The sequence below is a fragment of the Schistocerca gregaria genome, unplaced genomic scaffold (genome assembly GCF_023897955.1).
Source record: "Schistocerca gregaria isolate iqSchGreg1 unplaced genomic scaffold, iqSchGreg1.2 ptg000470l, whole genome shotgun sequence".
NCBI lineage: Eukaryota > Metazoa > Arthropoda > Insecta > Orthoptera > Acrididae > Schistocerca > Schistocerca gregaria.
In genome coordinates this window covers 2,477,161-2,492,333 of record NW_026061884.1, presented here as the reverse complement: position 1 = coordinate 2,492,333, position 15,173 = coordinate 2,477,161, and the positions used below count along the sequence as shown (strand labels likewise).

The 15,173-nt window shown below is 44.6% G+C and overlaps 1 non-coding gene across 1 annotated transcript; it reads left to right on the top strand.

Annotated features, from left to right (window-relative positions):
• The first annotated feature begins 14,813 nt into the window (after positions 1–14,813).
• Positions 14,814–14,886, top strand: Trnar-ucg (transfer RNA arginine (anticodon UCG)). The gene has a single exon. It is a non-coding gene; the product is annotated as a tRNA-Arg (tRNA).
• Positions 14,887–15,173: the final 287 nt, after the last annotated feature.

The window sequence follows — 15,173 nt, the reverse complement described above, 5'->3', positions numbered from 1 at the left end:
GCGAGTTTTGACTATCACTTGCACATCTAAAACAACGTCGGAAAGTAACTCGTTCGGCTTTTGAGTCACATAAAGTATGTGCGTTAATTTTGACGCCACTAGCTCTGCATGTTGTCATGCAATTTCTGTACCTCTCAGAAATGATTATGACATAAAAGTGAAGTACGTGACGAGTGTGACGTTATTAAAACATTAGGCATCATGGAGAGTTTCTGTATGGGACCACCCAACGCAAACGAGTACTGTGTTACGTGCTACCCGGCAGGTATTCACAGAGGTAGCCGGCTAGCTCAGTCGGTACAGCGTCAGACTCTTAATCCCAAGGTAGTGGGTTCGAGCCAGACGCTGGGCTTAACGGAATTTTGTTCCGCTGCAGGTGTAAATTACCGTTTTTCTGATTAACGAGATTTAATGGAAATAGCAACTTTAAACTTTGCCTACGTCTCTGTCAGTCGCAAGGAAACTGTATTTGAAGGTGAAGGTGATTTTGTAGACATGTGTGAAAGACATGTTCTGAAATGCAAGTGTTGTTGTTTGGACAGCACATCGGTTACGTGTCAGATGTGTAGCCAAGCAGTAATTTGTCGCCATAGCTGCAAATATTAGCCGGTAATATGAAGTGTTATCAGCTAAAGTCTGATGATGCAGACGACCGTAAGGACGAAGTACTCAAGAGTACAGCTACGCCGCGCCTCTTTAGCTCAGTGGTAGAGCACTGGTCTAATAAACCAGGGATCGTAAGTTCCATTCTCACAGGAGAAAGATTAATTTTGGAAATTAGTTGCGCGTCGTGGCCGTATAGCAAACAGTACCTGTGATGACGAACAATTAGCGACAGGCGTTTTTTTAAGAATTACTCTCAGATGCGATTAAGGCAAATGGCGCAGATAAAGCATTTGCCAAAGCGGTACAGCATAAGGTGGGACGAGGCAGTCTGAATTACATTTTATAGATGTATTTCTCACATATCTCAGAGCCTCTCGCGATATTCGTCGTCGTCGTCGTCGTCGTCGCCGCCGCCGCCGCTTCTGCAGAAGTAGCAAATGGCAATCGTAGCAAATGCGGCGAGGGACGCCCTGCCTTCGATTCCGAATGCACAAAGTGTGTGGTCTTGTTTCTCAGTCTATATTTGGTCGGTCTCGTCAGAGGTTGAATGTAACGAATGGGTGGGAAAAAGCAAGGGGCAGCGGCTGTGTAGAACGAAAACACAAATCCTCAGGGGTGTGAGCGTTTCGAGATGAGTCGTATACATGTAAATGTTGGTCGTCAGTGATCGTGTGGCCTAATGGATAAGGCGTCGGACTTCGGATCTGAATATTACAGGTTCGAATGCTGTCACGCTTGTGTTTTTCGAGTTCTGAAAAAGAAACATAACGTTTTAATGTAGCAATTGAGCAGTACGAAACCGTCTGAATGTTGCTGTTGACCATTTTTTGCTTGGAGATGCTCTTGAGCTTGAAACACACACAACAAGACCGGTGTTAACTAACGAAATGGTCGGCAGAGTGCCGACACAGCGAGTTTTGACTATCACTTGCACATCTAAAACAACGTCGGAAAGTAACTCGTTCGGCTTTTGAGTCACATAAAGTATGTGTGTTAATTTTGACGCCACTAGCTCTGCATGTTGTCATGCAATTTCTGTACCTCTCAGAAATGATTATGACATAAAAGTGAAGTACGTGACGAGTGTGACGTTAGGAAAACATTAGGCATCATGGAGAGTTTCTGTATGGGACCACCCAACGCAAACGAGTACTGTGTTACGTGCTACCCGGCAGGTATTCACCGAGGTAGCCGGCTAGCTCAGTCGGTACAGCGTCAGACTCTTAATCCCAGGGTCGAGGGTTCGAGCCAGACGCTGGGCTTAACGGAATTTTGTTCCGCTGCAGGTGTAAATTACCGTTTTTCTGATTAACGAGATTTAATGGAAATAGCAACTTTAAACTTTGCCTACGTCTCTGTCAGTCGCAAGGAAACTGTATTTGAAGGTGAAGGTGATTTTGTAGACATGTGTGAAAGACATGTTCTGAAATGCAAGTGTTGTTGTTTGGAGAGCACATCGGTTACGTGTCAGATGTGTAGCCAAGCAGTAATGGGTCGTCATAGCTGCAAATATTAGCTGGTAATATGAAGTGTTGTCAGCTGAAGTCGGATGATGCAGACGACCGTAAGGACGAAGTACCCAAGAGTACCGCTAGGCCGCGCCACTTTAGCTCAGCGGTAGAGCAGTGTTCTAATAAACCAGGGGTCGTAAGTTCCATCCTAACAGGAGAGAGATTAATTTTGGAAATCAGTTGCGCGTCGTGGCCGTATAGCAAACAGTACCTGTGATGACGAACAATTAGCGACAGGCGTTTTTTTAAGAATTACTTTCAGATGCGATTAAGGCGAATGGCGCAGATAAAGCATTTGCCAAAGCGATACAGCATAAGGTGGGACGAGGCAGTCTGGATTACATTTTATAGATGTATTTCTCACATATCTCAGAGCCTCTCGCGATATTCGTCGTCGTCGTCGTCGCCGTCGTCGCCGCCGCCGCCGCTTCTGCAGAAGTAGCAAATGGCAATCGTAGCAAATGCGGCGAGGGACGCCCTGCCTTCGATTCCGAATGCACAAAGTGTGTGGTCTTGTTTCTCAGTCTATATTTGGTCGGTCTCGTCAGAGGTTGAATGTAACGAATGGGTGGGAAAGAGCAAGGGGCAGCGGCTGTGTAGAACGAAAACACAAATCCTCAGGGGTGTGAGCGTTTCGAGATGAGTCGTATACATGTAAATGTTGGTCGTCAGTGATCGTGTGGCCTAATGGATAAGGCGTCGGACTTCGGATCTGAAGATTACAGGTTCGAATGCTGTCACGCTTGTGTTTTTCCAGTTCTGAAAAAGAAACATAACGTTTTAATGTAGCAATTGAGCAGTACGAAACCGTCTGAATGTTGCTGTTGACCATTTTTTGCTTGGAGATGCTCTTGAGCTTGATACACACACAACAAGACCGGTGTTAACTAGCGAAATGGTCGGCAGAGTGCCGACACAGCGAGTTTTGACTATCACTTGCACATCTAAAACAACGTCGGAAAGTAACTCGTTCGGCTTTTGAGTCACATAAAGTATGTGTGTTAATTTTGACGCCACTAGCTCTGCATGTTGTCATGCAATTTCTGTACCTCACAGAAATGATTATGACATAAAAGTGAAGTACGTGACGAGTGTGACGATAGGAAAACATTAGGCATCATGGAGAGTTTCTGTATGGGACCACCCAACGCAAACGAGTACTGTGTGACGTGCTACCCGGCAGGTATTCACCGAGGTAGCCGGCTAACTCATTCGGTACAGCGTCAGACTCTTAATCCCAGTGTCGTGGGTTCGAGCCAGACGCTGGGCGGAACGGAATTTTGTTCCGCTGCAGGTGTAAATTACCGTTTTTCTGATTAACGAGATTTAATGGAAATAGCAACTTTAAACTTTGCCTACGTCTCTGTCAGTCGCAAGGAAACTGTATTTGAAGGTGAAGGTGATTTTGTAGACATGTGTGAAAGACATGTTCTGAAATGCAAGTGTTGTTGTTTGGACAGCACATCGGTTACGTGTCAGATGTGTGGCCAAGCAGTAATTTGTCGCCATAGCTGCAAATATTAGCCGGTAATATGAAGTGTTGTCAGCTAAAGTCTGATGATGCAGACGACCGTAAGGACGAAGTACCCAAGAGTACCGCTAGGCCGCGCCTCTTTAGCTCAGTGGTAGAGCAGTGGTCTAATAAACCAGGGGTCGTAAGTTCCATTCTCACAGGAGAAAGATTAATTTTGGAAATTAGTTGCGCGTCGTGGCCGTATAGCAAACAGTACCTGTGATGACGAACAATTAGCGACAGGCGTTTTTTTAAGAATTACTCTCAGATGCGATTAAGGCAAATGGCGCAGATAAAGCATTTGCCAAAGCGGTACAGCATAAGGTGGGACGAGGCAGTCTGAATTACATTTTATAGATGTATTTCTCACATATCTCAGAGCCTCTCGCGATATTCGTCGTCGTCGTCGTAGTCGCCACCGCCGCCGCCGCCGCTTCTGCAGAAGTAGCAAATGGCAATCGTAGCAAATGCGGCGAGGGACGCCCTGCCTTCGATTCCGAATGCACAAAGTGTGTGGTCTTGTTTCTCAGTCTATATTTGGTCGGTCACGTCAGAGGTTGAATGTAACGAATGGGTGGGAAAGAGCAAGGGGCAGCGGCTGTGTAGAACGAAAACACAAATCCTCAGGGGTGTGAGCGTTTCGAGATGAGTCGTATACATGTAAATGTTGGTCGTCAGTGACCGTGTGGCCTAATGGATAAGGCGTCGGACTTCGGATCTGAAGATTACAGGTTCGAATGCTGTCACGCTTGTGTTTTTCCAGTTCTGAAAAAGAAACATAACGTTTTAATGTAGCAATTGAGCAGTACGAAACCGTCTGAATGTTGCTGTTGACCATTTTTTGCTTGGAGATGCTCTTGAGCTTGAAACACACACAACAAGACCGGTGTTAACTAGCGAAATGGTCGGCAGAGTGCCGACACAGCGAGTTTTGACTGGCACTTGCACATCTAAAACAACGTCGGAAAGTAACTCGTTCGGCTTTTGAGTCACATAAAGTATGTGTGTTAATTTTGACGCCACTAGCTCTGCATGTTGTCATGCAATTTCTTTACCTCTCAGAAATGATTATGACATAAAAGTGAAGTACGTGACGAGTGTGACGTTAGGAAAACATTAGGCATCATGGAGAGATTCTGTATGGGACCACCCACCCCAAACGAGTACTGTGTGACGTGCTACCCGGCAGGTATTCACCGAGGTAGCCGGCTAGCTCCATTCTGGCTCTAGCTGCCGACGCGTACGGACGTGTCACCGTTGCTGCGTGTAGTCAGTGTTTCGCCAGTGTTTACCTTTGCGTTTCGGTGTTTTTGAGTTTTGTGATTTTCTTCGTGTGTAACTCGTGTTTTTTCTGCCTCCTTTGTTCTGTTTTTGTGTTTTCTACCGACGATTATTTGTTGTTTGTGGAGTTTTCGGTAATTACCGGAATCTCCCCTTGATTACTGCATACCATGGCTACAACTGTGAGGAAGAATACGCTGGTTTTTGCCTTCGCTAAGGAAACACGACGTGTTCAGCCGACTGCTCTGGAAATTCATGATTGGCTTGATCAGGTACTTGGCATAAATTCTGATATGGTGCATACCACTCAGCTAGATACTGACAACTACTGTGTTTTCGTAAAGTTTTTGGATCCCGTTTCGGTCGATAAAATTATTGGAAAATTCGGGTATCATGTCGAATTTTTGCATAGAGACGGCTCTACAAGTAAAGTGGCTATCAGGAGAGCTGATGCTCTTTATAGATCTGTGCGGGTGTTAAATTTACCTATCGAGATAGATAATGAGAAAATCAAGGTTGCCCTGTCTCAATATGGTGAGGTAAAGGGTATAGTTAACGAACGTTGGTCGAAGCAATTTAAAATTCAGAGCTTCAATGGTATTCGTTCGGTAGAGATGGAAGGAAAGACGAATATCCCATCTCATATAACTGTTGACGGGCATAAAGCACACGTGATTTATACTGGTCAAACCCCTACGTGCCATATATGCAATGAATCGGGTCATTTAAGGCAGGACTGTCCCCGTCGTGTCTTTGTACTAAAAACAAATTTAGTCCAACGCCGCAAGATGACCTTGAGCGAAGTTTTGGCAACCGATAACACGGCCAAACAGGGTGAGGGTTCGGATCCTGTACTTAGTACTGGAACTATTGCTGTTGAAGGCAGTGATTTTCCACCCCTGGTAACACGCTTCAATTGTGATTCCTCTGCCCGTGAGTTAGACGTACTAACCAAGAAACGACCACTTGAACATACAGATGATCATTCTGATAATGACACCTCCCGACAATCTCCTGCTGTACGTAAACAGAAAGCTGGCGATGAAAATCTGCATGTGCCCCAAGACGAAATGCAAGTAGATTTAATTGCAGTTTCTGATACATCTCGCTCACTGCCAGAAAATGCAACGGCAGCTGCCGACAGCGAGAAAGTAGAAGTCCCCCAAGCAGTGACAACTTGCCCAGCTGTAAACAGCGATAATCAGCTGTTTACCGACGGGAAGTTCGCGGAAGCGGTAGAACAACAACACCGCGACACCGCAACAGCACAGCAACCGGCACCAGAGTGTAAACAAGTGAAAGTGTTTACTCCTGAACCGGAAAATAAGCAAACACCGTCGCAAGCGTCACATCAACCGAAGGTAGCATGTAAACAGCAGGCAGTGTTTACAAACCAGGTCTCTCTAGACACTGCTGCTGAAGCGGCCGCGTCGAGTGTTGCGACAACAAAATCAGGTCAGGGTTTTCAGGGCGTCCACCGCCGTACGCTAAAACCACAACCGAATCTTACTGTTTCTCGCACCCAAGCCAAACAAAAAGCGGACAAGTCGGACGTAAAATCACAGAAAAATATACGATATGAAATTGTCAGAGAAGGTGCTCCAGATGAGCCTCCTGACACACTCAATGTAGAACAGCCCCTCAGTACTAAGGCGCGGGATGACAATGGCAGACAAACTAACGTTTAGCGACCGTGTTACTAGGACTGCTACCAAGTTCTGAATGACTGTAGTTCTAAACCGGATTTCAGCATACCAAAAGTAGAACAGTTTTTTTTTTTTTTTTTTTTTTTTACCAACTTTGTCCGTGGCCAATAGCAAGTTAGGGATGCAAGCATACTCTATCACAACGATCAATATAAATAAAATTCGAACCTCATTAAAGCTAGCTGCTCTCAAGGAATTTTTGTATGACTCTGGAACCGATATCGCTTTGCTACAGGAGGTTGTAACGACGGAATTTGTAATACCAGGATACACCGCAATTGTTAACGTATCTTGTGACACATATACAGGAACAGCGGTTCTGCTCAGGGAAGGGATTCCCGTATCTCAAGTGGAGCGGTTGGAATCTGGAAGGGCAATTAGTATTAACGTTTTAGGTACCACATTGATTAACTTATACGCGCCCTCAGGAAATAGTAATAGACAGGACAGGGCAGCATTTTATAAAGAGGAACTTATATATTTATTACGTCGAAACCCAAACAGTTTTATAATGGGCGGTGATTTTAACTGCGTGTTAAATCGTAAAGATCAACAACCACATTTTAACGGTTCTTTAGAACTTAAACGCCTAGTAATCGACCTAAAACTAAAGGACGCATGGGAACTAAAATATCCAACGAAGGTTGAATATACGTATATAACACAGACTTCGCGCAGTAGAATAGACAGAATCTATGTTTCCCAAAACTTGGAAAGATGTCTACTAAATTCAGAAATCGTACCTGTATATTTTAGTGACCACTGCAGTATGAAGGCGTGCATTAATTTAGCTCCACAGCCGATTCAGATTTTTAGGAACCAGTGGCAGCTAAATGTCTCTCTCTTAAAAGAGCAAGATTTGGCAGACGCGGTATCGGATGCGTGGACCTTATGTCTGCGATCGATCGAGAGGCACCCCACAGTATTAGACTGGTGGCTTAAGGTTGCAAAGCCGAGACTGAGAAAAGTGTGTATCAGATACAGCAGAGAAAGAGCGTGGGAGTTAAAAAACAGTATGGAATTTTATTACAGTTTGTTGCGAGACCTCTATGAACAGGCAAACGTGTCAACCATTAGATTACAAGACATCAGACACACCAAAGCGAAATTACTCGCCATTAAACGACAACAGATGGAAGGGTTAAAACTGAAGTCAAAGGCGAAGTCGGTGGTAGATGATGAAACAACATCCTTATATCATCTGCTTCGGCATGCAAAGAATAGGCGAGGCACTGTTATTAGTGAACTTAAAACCCCCAATGGGACAACACTGACGTCTCAGAAGGAGATTCTAAATGCAGTATACCAGTACTACTATGCATTATATTCCTCCAGCCCACCTCACGAGGGGTCTCTGCAAGAGTTTCTCAGTGTTTTATCCCCACAGTTGACAAGTTCTGAAAACGACGAAATCCTTTCTGAAGTCAGTAACGAAGAGGTTCGTGAGACAATAACCAAGTCCCCGATGAATAAATCTGCTGGACCCGACGGACTCCCTGTAGAATTTTACAGAAAGTTCTGGTTTTTAATTGGTGACACGTTTACATGCATTGTCAATGAGATTTTTAACGAGCAGACGATACCTGCAGATTTTAAAGACAGCAAAATTGTACTTCTACCGAAAAACAAAGGGACGAAAAGTTTAAACAATTACCGCCCTATTTCACTTTTAAACTCTGACTACAAAATAGTATGCAGGATTTTAAAAAAGAGACTTTCCCCTCTGACCGACAAATTAATTAGTCAACATCAGTCATGTGCAGCAAATAGAAGTATTTTTAATACGATTTCTGAATATAGAGACATCATCGCCTTAGCATCGGTTTCTAATATAAAATGTGCTTTACTTTTTATAGATTTTACTAAGGCTTTCGACTCGGTGAATCACCGCTTCCTATTTGAGGTACTGACAAAAATGGGACTCGTCCACAAAACAGTTAATGTTATAAAAAACGTTGCTACTGGTCTGAAAGCTAAATTAGCTGTCAACTGTCAGCTGACGCGGCAAATTCAAATAAACCGTGGCATCCCACAGGGAAGTCCATTATCTATGTTTTTGTTTGTTGTGTCGTTAGAGCCCTTTTTAAGAAGTGTTCATGAAAGGTTAAAGGGCATAACTATAACTGGCAGGAAAACTGTAGTGAGAGCCTATGCTGACGATGTTGGTGTCGTCATAAGAGGGCAAGATGATGTAATTCGACTAGGGGCCATTCTTCAAAACTACTGCCACGCATCGGGTGCGACAACAAACGAAAATAAAAGTACAATCCTGGGAATGCGGGGTGTTGAACGGATACAAATCGATTGGGCGAAGTCAGTTACCACACATAAAACCCTGGGGACAATCCTGACGGCATGTCCAATGAGGATGACAGCCCTCAATTGGAAAGAGGTTTTAACAAAGATTCAAGGGGGACTTATTGAGAACTCACAACGACTTATGAACCAGGTTCAGAGGGTCAGGTTCATTAACTTATGCATTCTCTCAAAGGCATTCTATATGGCACAAGTTTTTCCCTTGCCGAAGTTGATAGCTCAGAAAATAATGTCGAGGGTTGCAAATTTCTTATGGAAGGGGGAAATCTTCAGGGTTAACCTAAGAACTGCGACTTTACATCCTAGAAATGGAGGCCTCGGACTGGTGGACATACGCAATAAAGCTTCTGCGCTTTTCATAAAAAGGTCTTTAAACATATTTCACGCCAACCCCGGCAGTATTACTACACAATTGTTTAAATGTGTCCAACCAGAAAGCCTTCAACCACCGGCAGACGTACAAAAAATTAACCCCCGACTGCGATACGTTAGGATCTTATACACAGAATTGAGCTATGTTAACGAGAAACTCAGAACTTCACTGCACATTACAGCCAGAGATATCATGAGACAAAGACAACAATATGAAGGACAAAATAAAATTGCCACGAAATATATGAGTCACAACTGGGATGCAATTTGGGAGAATATTAGTTTTAACGGGCTCAACTCAGATGTGGTAACGGCATGGTACAAAGCCGTCAATAATATTGTCAGCACCAACGAGCGGCTTTATAAAATTGGGAAAGCTGAAACCCCCTTATGTCCGAAATGTAACCTAGTTGACACTGTGATTCATAGATTTACGTGTGCTGGAAATCTCTACAATTGGCATTGGCTCAGGAAAAGTCTTGCACTACTGCAACGAACGTCACCCAATTCCATTACTCCTATGGTGCTTTTCAGACCTGAAACTAAATATTACCCGAAAACCAAAAATAATGCAATACACTGGTTAATGGGACAGTTTGTCCATTACATTATCAATAAAATAGGTGGTGACGACGAAACGGAATTCAAGCTTTTTATGCAAATGGAGTACAGCAACATTCAGCAATATGCAGACCACAGGAAAATGTATGGAAACATGTTGATCATTTTATTCGAACGAATAGGTGTTGGTTAAAGCGCACAGTCTAACACTAAATGTACTATTTTAGGGGTAATGAAGAAGTGAAGTATAAATCTACGTTCAAGATGAAGGAAATGCCTCTTCTTTTATCCATTCATGTTACGTCTGCCCCCCAATAAGTGTCTCATAAATGCTCGCTGTATATTGCAGTATAATCACATGTTTCTTACTCGAATGTCTGTTGACTGAAAACTCGAATGATGGCTTTGCAATGGGATCTCACCCCCAGATGTCGTACAATCAGTGCTCCTTACCACAATAAAGAGAGCAGGCGAAAAATATACACGACTATACCCGCTTTTCTATAACAATTAAAATGCACTGAAGGAGCAATTCGGTGGGAGTGATGGTGGGGGCATCGTGGCCAGGCCTCGAGTTCTTTGACCCCTGCCCTCTTTGTCCCCGTCATGCGCCTCCTGATATGCATCCTTATAAAAAACAATAAAAAGCGGTCCAAGGCGCCAGACTAAAGGAAAAGTGGCTAGGATACCTGGCTTTAAAAAAATGAGAAACAAAAGTGGTTAAAAAAAAAAGTTCCATGGTGTAACGGTTAGCACTCTGGACACTGAATCCAAAAAAAAAAAAAAAAAAAATTAGCTCAGTGGCAGAGCACTGGTCTAGTGAACCAGGGGTCGTGAGTTCGATCCTCACAGGAGGCAGACGGATTTTGGATAGCAGTTGCGCGTCGTGGCCTTATAGCAAACGGTATCTGGGAAAAAAAAAAAAAAAAAAGCTAGCTCAGTCGGTAGAGCGTCAGACTCTTAATCCCAGGGTCGTGGGTTCGAGCCAGACGCTGGGCGGAACGGAATTTTGTTCCGCTGCAGGTGTAAATTACCGTTTTTCTGATTAACGAGATTTAATGGAAATAGCAACATTAAACTCTGCCTACGTCTCTGTCAGTCGCAAGGAAGCTGTATTTGAAGGTGAAGGTGATTTTGTAGACATGTGTGAAAGACATGTTCTGAAATGCAAGTGTTGTTGTTTGGACAGCACATCAGTTACGTGTCAGATGTGTAGCCAAGCAGTAATGGGTCGCCATAGCTGCAAATATTAGCCGGTAATATGAAGTGTTGTCAGCTAAAGTCTGATGATGCAGACGACCGTAAGGACGAAGTACCCAAGAGTACCGCTAGGCCGCGCCTCTTTAGCTCAGTGGTAGAGCACTGGTCTAATAAACCAGGGGTCGTAAGTTCCATCCTAACAGGAGAAAGATGAATTTTGGAAATCAGTTGCGCGTCGTGGCCGTATTGCAAACAGTACCTGTGATGACGAACAATTAGCGACAGGCGTTTTTTTAAGAATTACTCTCAGATGCGATTAAGGCGAATGGCGCAGATAAAGCATTTGCCAAAGCGGTACAGCATAAGGTGGGGCGAGGCAGTCTGAATTACATTTTATAGATGTATTTCTCACATATCTCAGAGTATCTCGCGATATTCGTCGTCGTCGTCGTCGTCGTCGCCGCCGCTTCTGCAGAAGTAGCAAATGGCAATCGTAGCAAATGCGGCGAGGGACGCCCTGCCTTCGATTCCGAATGCACAAAGTGTGTGGTCTTGTTTCTCAGTCTATTTTTGGTCGGTCTCGTAAGAGGTTGAATGTACCGAGTGGGTGGGAAAGAGCAAGCGGCAGCGGCTGTGTAGAACGAAAACACAAATCCTCAGGGGTGTGAGCGTTTCGAGATGAGTCGTATACATGTTATAGTTGGTCGTCAGTGACCGTGTTGCCTAATGGATAAGGCGTCGGACTTCGGATCTGAAGATTACAGGTTCGAATGCTGTCATACTCGTGTTTTTCCAGTTCTGAAAAAGAAACATACCGTTTTAATGTAGCAATTGAGCACTACGAAACCGTCTGAATGTTGCTGTTGACCATTTTTTGCTTGGAGATGCTCTTGAGCTTGAAACACACACAACAAGACCGGTGTTAACTAGTGAAATGGTCGGCAGAGTGCCGACACCGCGAGTTTTGACTGGCACTTACACATCTGAAACAACGTCGGAAAGTAACTCGTTCGGCTTTTGAGTCACATAAAGTATGTGTGTTAATTTTGACGCAACTAGCTCTGCATGTTGTCATGCAATTTCCTTACCTCTCAGAAATGATTATGACATAAAAGTGAAGAACGTGACGAGTGTGACGTTAGGAAAACATTAGGCAGCATGGAGAGATTCTGTATGGGACCACCCAACCCAAACGAGTACTATGTGACGTGCTACCCGGCAGGTATTCGCCGAGGTAGCCGGCTAGCGCAGTCGGTAGAGCGTCAGACTCTTAATCCCAGGGTCGTGGGTTCGAGCCACACGCTGGGAGGTACGGAATTTTGTTCCGCTGCAGATGTAAATTACCGTTTTTCTGATTACCGAGATGTAATGGAAAAAGCAACTTTAAACTTTGCCTATGTCTCTGTCAGTCACAAGAAAACTGTATTTGAAGGTGAAGGTGATTTTGTAGACATGTATGAAAGACATGTTCTGAAATGCAAGTGTTGTTGTTTGGAGAGAACATTGGTTACGTGTCAGATGTGTAGCTAAGCAGTAATGGGTCGTCATAGCTGCAAATATTAGCCGGTAATATGAAGTGTTGTCAGCTGAAGTCGGATGATGCAGACGACCGTAAGGACGAAGTACCCAACAGTACCGCTAGGCCGCACCTCTTTAGCTCAGCGGTAGAGCAGTGTTCTAATAAACCAGGAATCGTAAGTTCCATCCTAACAGGAGAAAGATGAATTTTGGGAATCAGTTGTGCGTCGTGGCCGTATAGCAAACAGTATCTGTGATGACGAACAATTAGCGACAGGCGTTTTTTTAAGAATTACTCTCAGATGTGATTAAGGCGAATGGCGCAGATAAAGCATTTACCAAAGCGGTACAGCATACGATGGGACGAGGCAGTCTGCATTACTTTTTATAGATGTATTTCTCACATATCTCAGAGCCTCTCGCGGTCGTCGTCGTCGTCGTCGTCGTCGTCGTCGGCGCCGCCGCTTCTGCAGAAGTAGCAAATGGCCAGCGTAGCAAATCCGGCGAGGGACGCCCTGCCTTCGATTCCGAATGCACAAAGTGTGTGGTCTTGTTTCTCAGTCTATATTTGGTCGGTCTCGTAAGAGGTTGAATGTACCGAGTGGGTGGAAAAGAGCAAGCAGCAGCGGCTGTGTAGAACGAAAACACAAGTCCTCAGGGGTGTGAGCGTTTCGAGATGAGTCGTATACATGTTACAGTTGATTGTCAGCGACCGTGTGGCCTAATGGATAAGGCGTCGGACTTCGGATCTGAAGATTACAGGTTCGAATGCTGTCATGCTCGTGTTTTTCCAGTTCTGAAAAAGAAACATACCGTTTTAATGTAGCAATTGAGCACTACGAAACCGTCTGAATGTTGCTGTTGACCATTTTTTGCTTGGAGATGCTCTTGAGCTTGAAACACACACAACAAGACCGGTGTTAACTAGTGAAATGGTCGGCAGAGTGCCGACACCGCGAGTTTTGACTGGCACTTACACATCTGAAACAACGTCGGAAAGTAACTCGTTCGGCTTTTGAGTCACATAAAGTATGTGTGTTAATTTTGACGCCACTAGCTCTGCATGTTGTCATGCAATTTCTGTACCTCTCAGAAATGATTATGACATAAAAGTGAAGTACGTGACGAGTGTGACGTTAGGAAAACATTAGGCATCATGGAGAGTTTCTGTATGGGACCACCCAACGCAAACGAGTACTGTGTTACGTGCTACCCGGCAGGTATTCACCGAGGTAGCCGGCTAGCTCAGTCGGTACAGCGTCAGACTCTTAATCCCAGGGTCGTGGGTTCGAGCCAGACGCTGGGCTTAACGGAATTTTGTTCCGCTGCAGGTGTAAATTACCGTTTTTCTGATTAACGAGATTTAATGGAAAAAGCAACTTTAAACTTTGCCTATGTCTCTGTCAGTCACAAGAAAACTGTATTTGAAGGTGAAGGTGATTTTGTAGACATGTGTGAAAGACATGTTCTGAAATGCAAGTGTTGTTGTTTGGAGAGAACATTGGTTACGTGTCAGATGTGTATCTAAGCAGTAATGGGTCGTCATAGCTGCAAATATTAGCCGGTAATATGAAGTGTTGTCAGCTGAAGTCGGATGATGCAGACGACCGTAAGGACGAAGTACCCAAGAGTACCGCTAGGCCGCGCCTCTTTAGCTCAGCGGTAGAGCAGTGTTCTAATAAACCAGGAGTCGTAAGTTCCATCCTAACAGGAGAAAGATGAATTTTGGAAATCATTTGCGCGTCGTGGCCGTATAGCAAACAGTATCTGTGAGGACGAACAATTAGCGACAGGCGTTTTTTTAAGAATTACTCTCAGATGTGATTAAGGCGAATGGCGCAGATAAAGCATTTACCAAAGCGGTACAGCATACGGTGGGACGAGGCAGTCTGAATTACATTTTACAGATGTATTTCTCACATATCTCAGAGCCTCTCGCGGTCGTCGTCGTCGTCGTCGTCGTCGTCGGCGCGGCCGCCGCCGCTTCTGCAGAAGTAGCAAATGGCCAGCGTAGCAAATCCGGCGAGGGACGCCCTGCCTTCGATTCCGAATGCACAAAGTGTGCGGTCTTGTTTCTCAGTCTATATTTGGTCGGTCTCGTAAGAGGTTGAATGTACCGAGTGGGTGGGAAAGAGCAAGCGGCAGCGGCTGTGTAGAACGAAAACACAAATCCTCAGGGGTGTGAGCGTTTCGAGATGAGTCGTATACATGTTATAGTTGGTCGTCAGTGACCGTGTGGCCTAATGGATAAGGCGTCGGACTTCGGATCTGAAGATTACAGGTTCGAATGCTGTCACGGTCGTGTTTTTCCAGTTCTGAAAAAGAAACATACCGTTTTAATGTAGCAATTGAGCACTACGAAACCGTCTGAATGTTGCTGTTGACCATTTTTTGCTTGGAGATGCTCTTGAGCTTGAAACACACACAACAACACCGGTGTTAGCTAGTGAAATGGTCGGCAGAGTGCCGACACCGCGAGTTTTGACTGGCACTTACACATCTGAAACAACGTCGGAAAGTAACTCGTTCGGCTTTTGAGTCACATAAAGTATGTGTGTTAATTTTGACGCAACTAGCTCTGCATGTTGT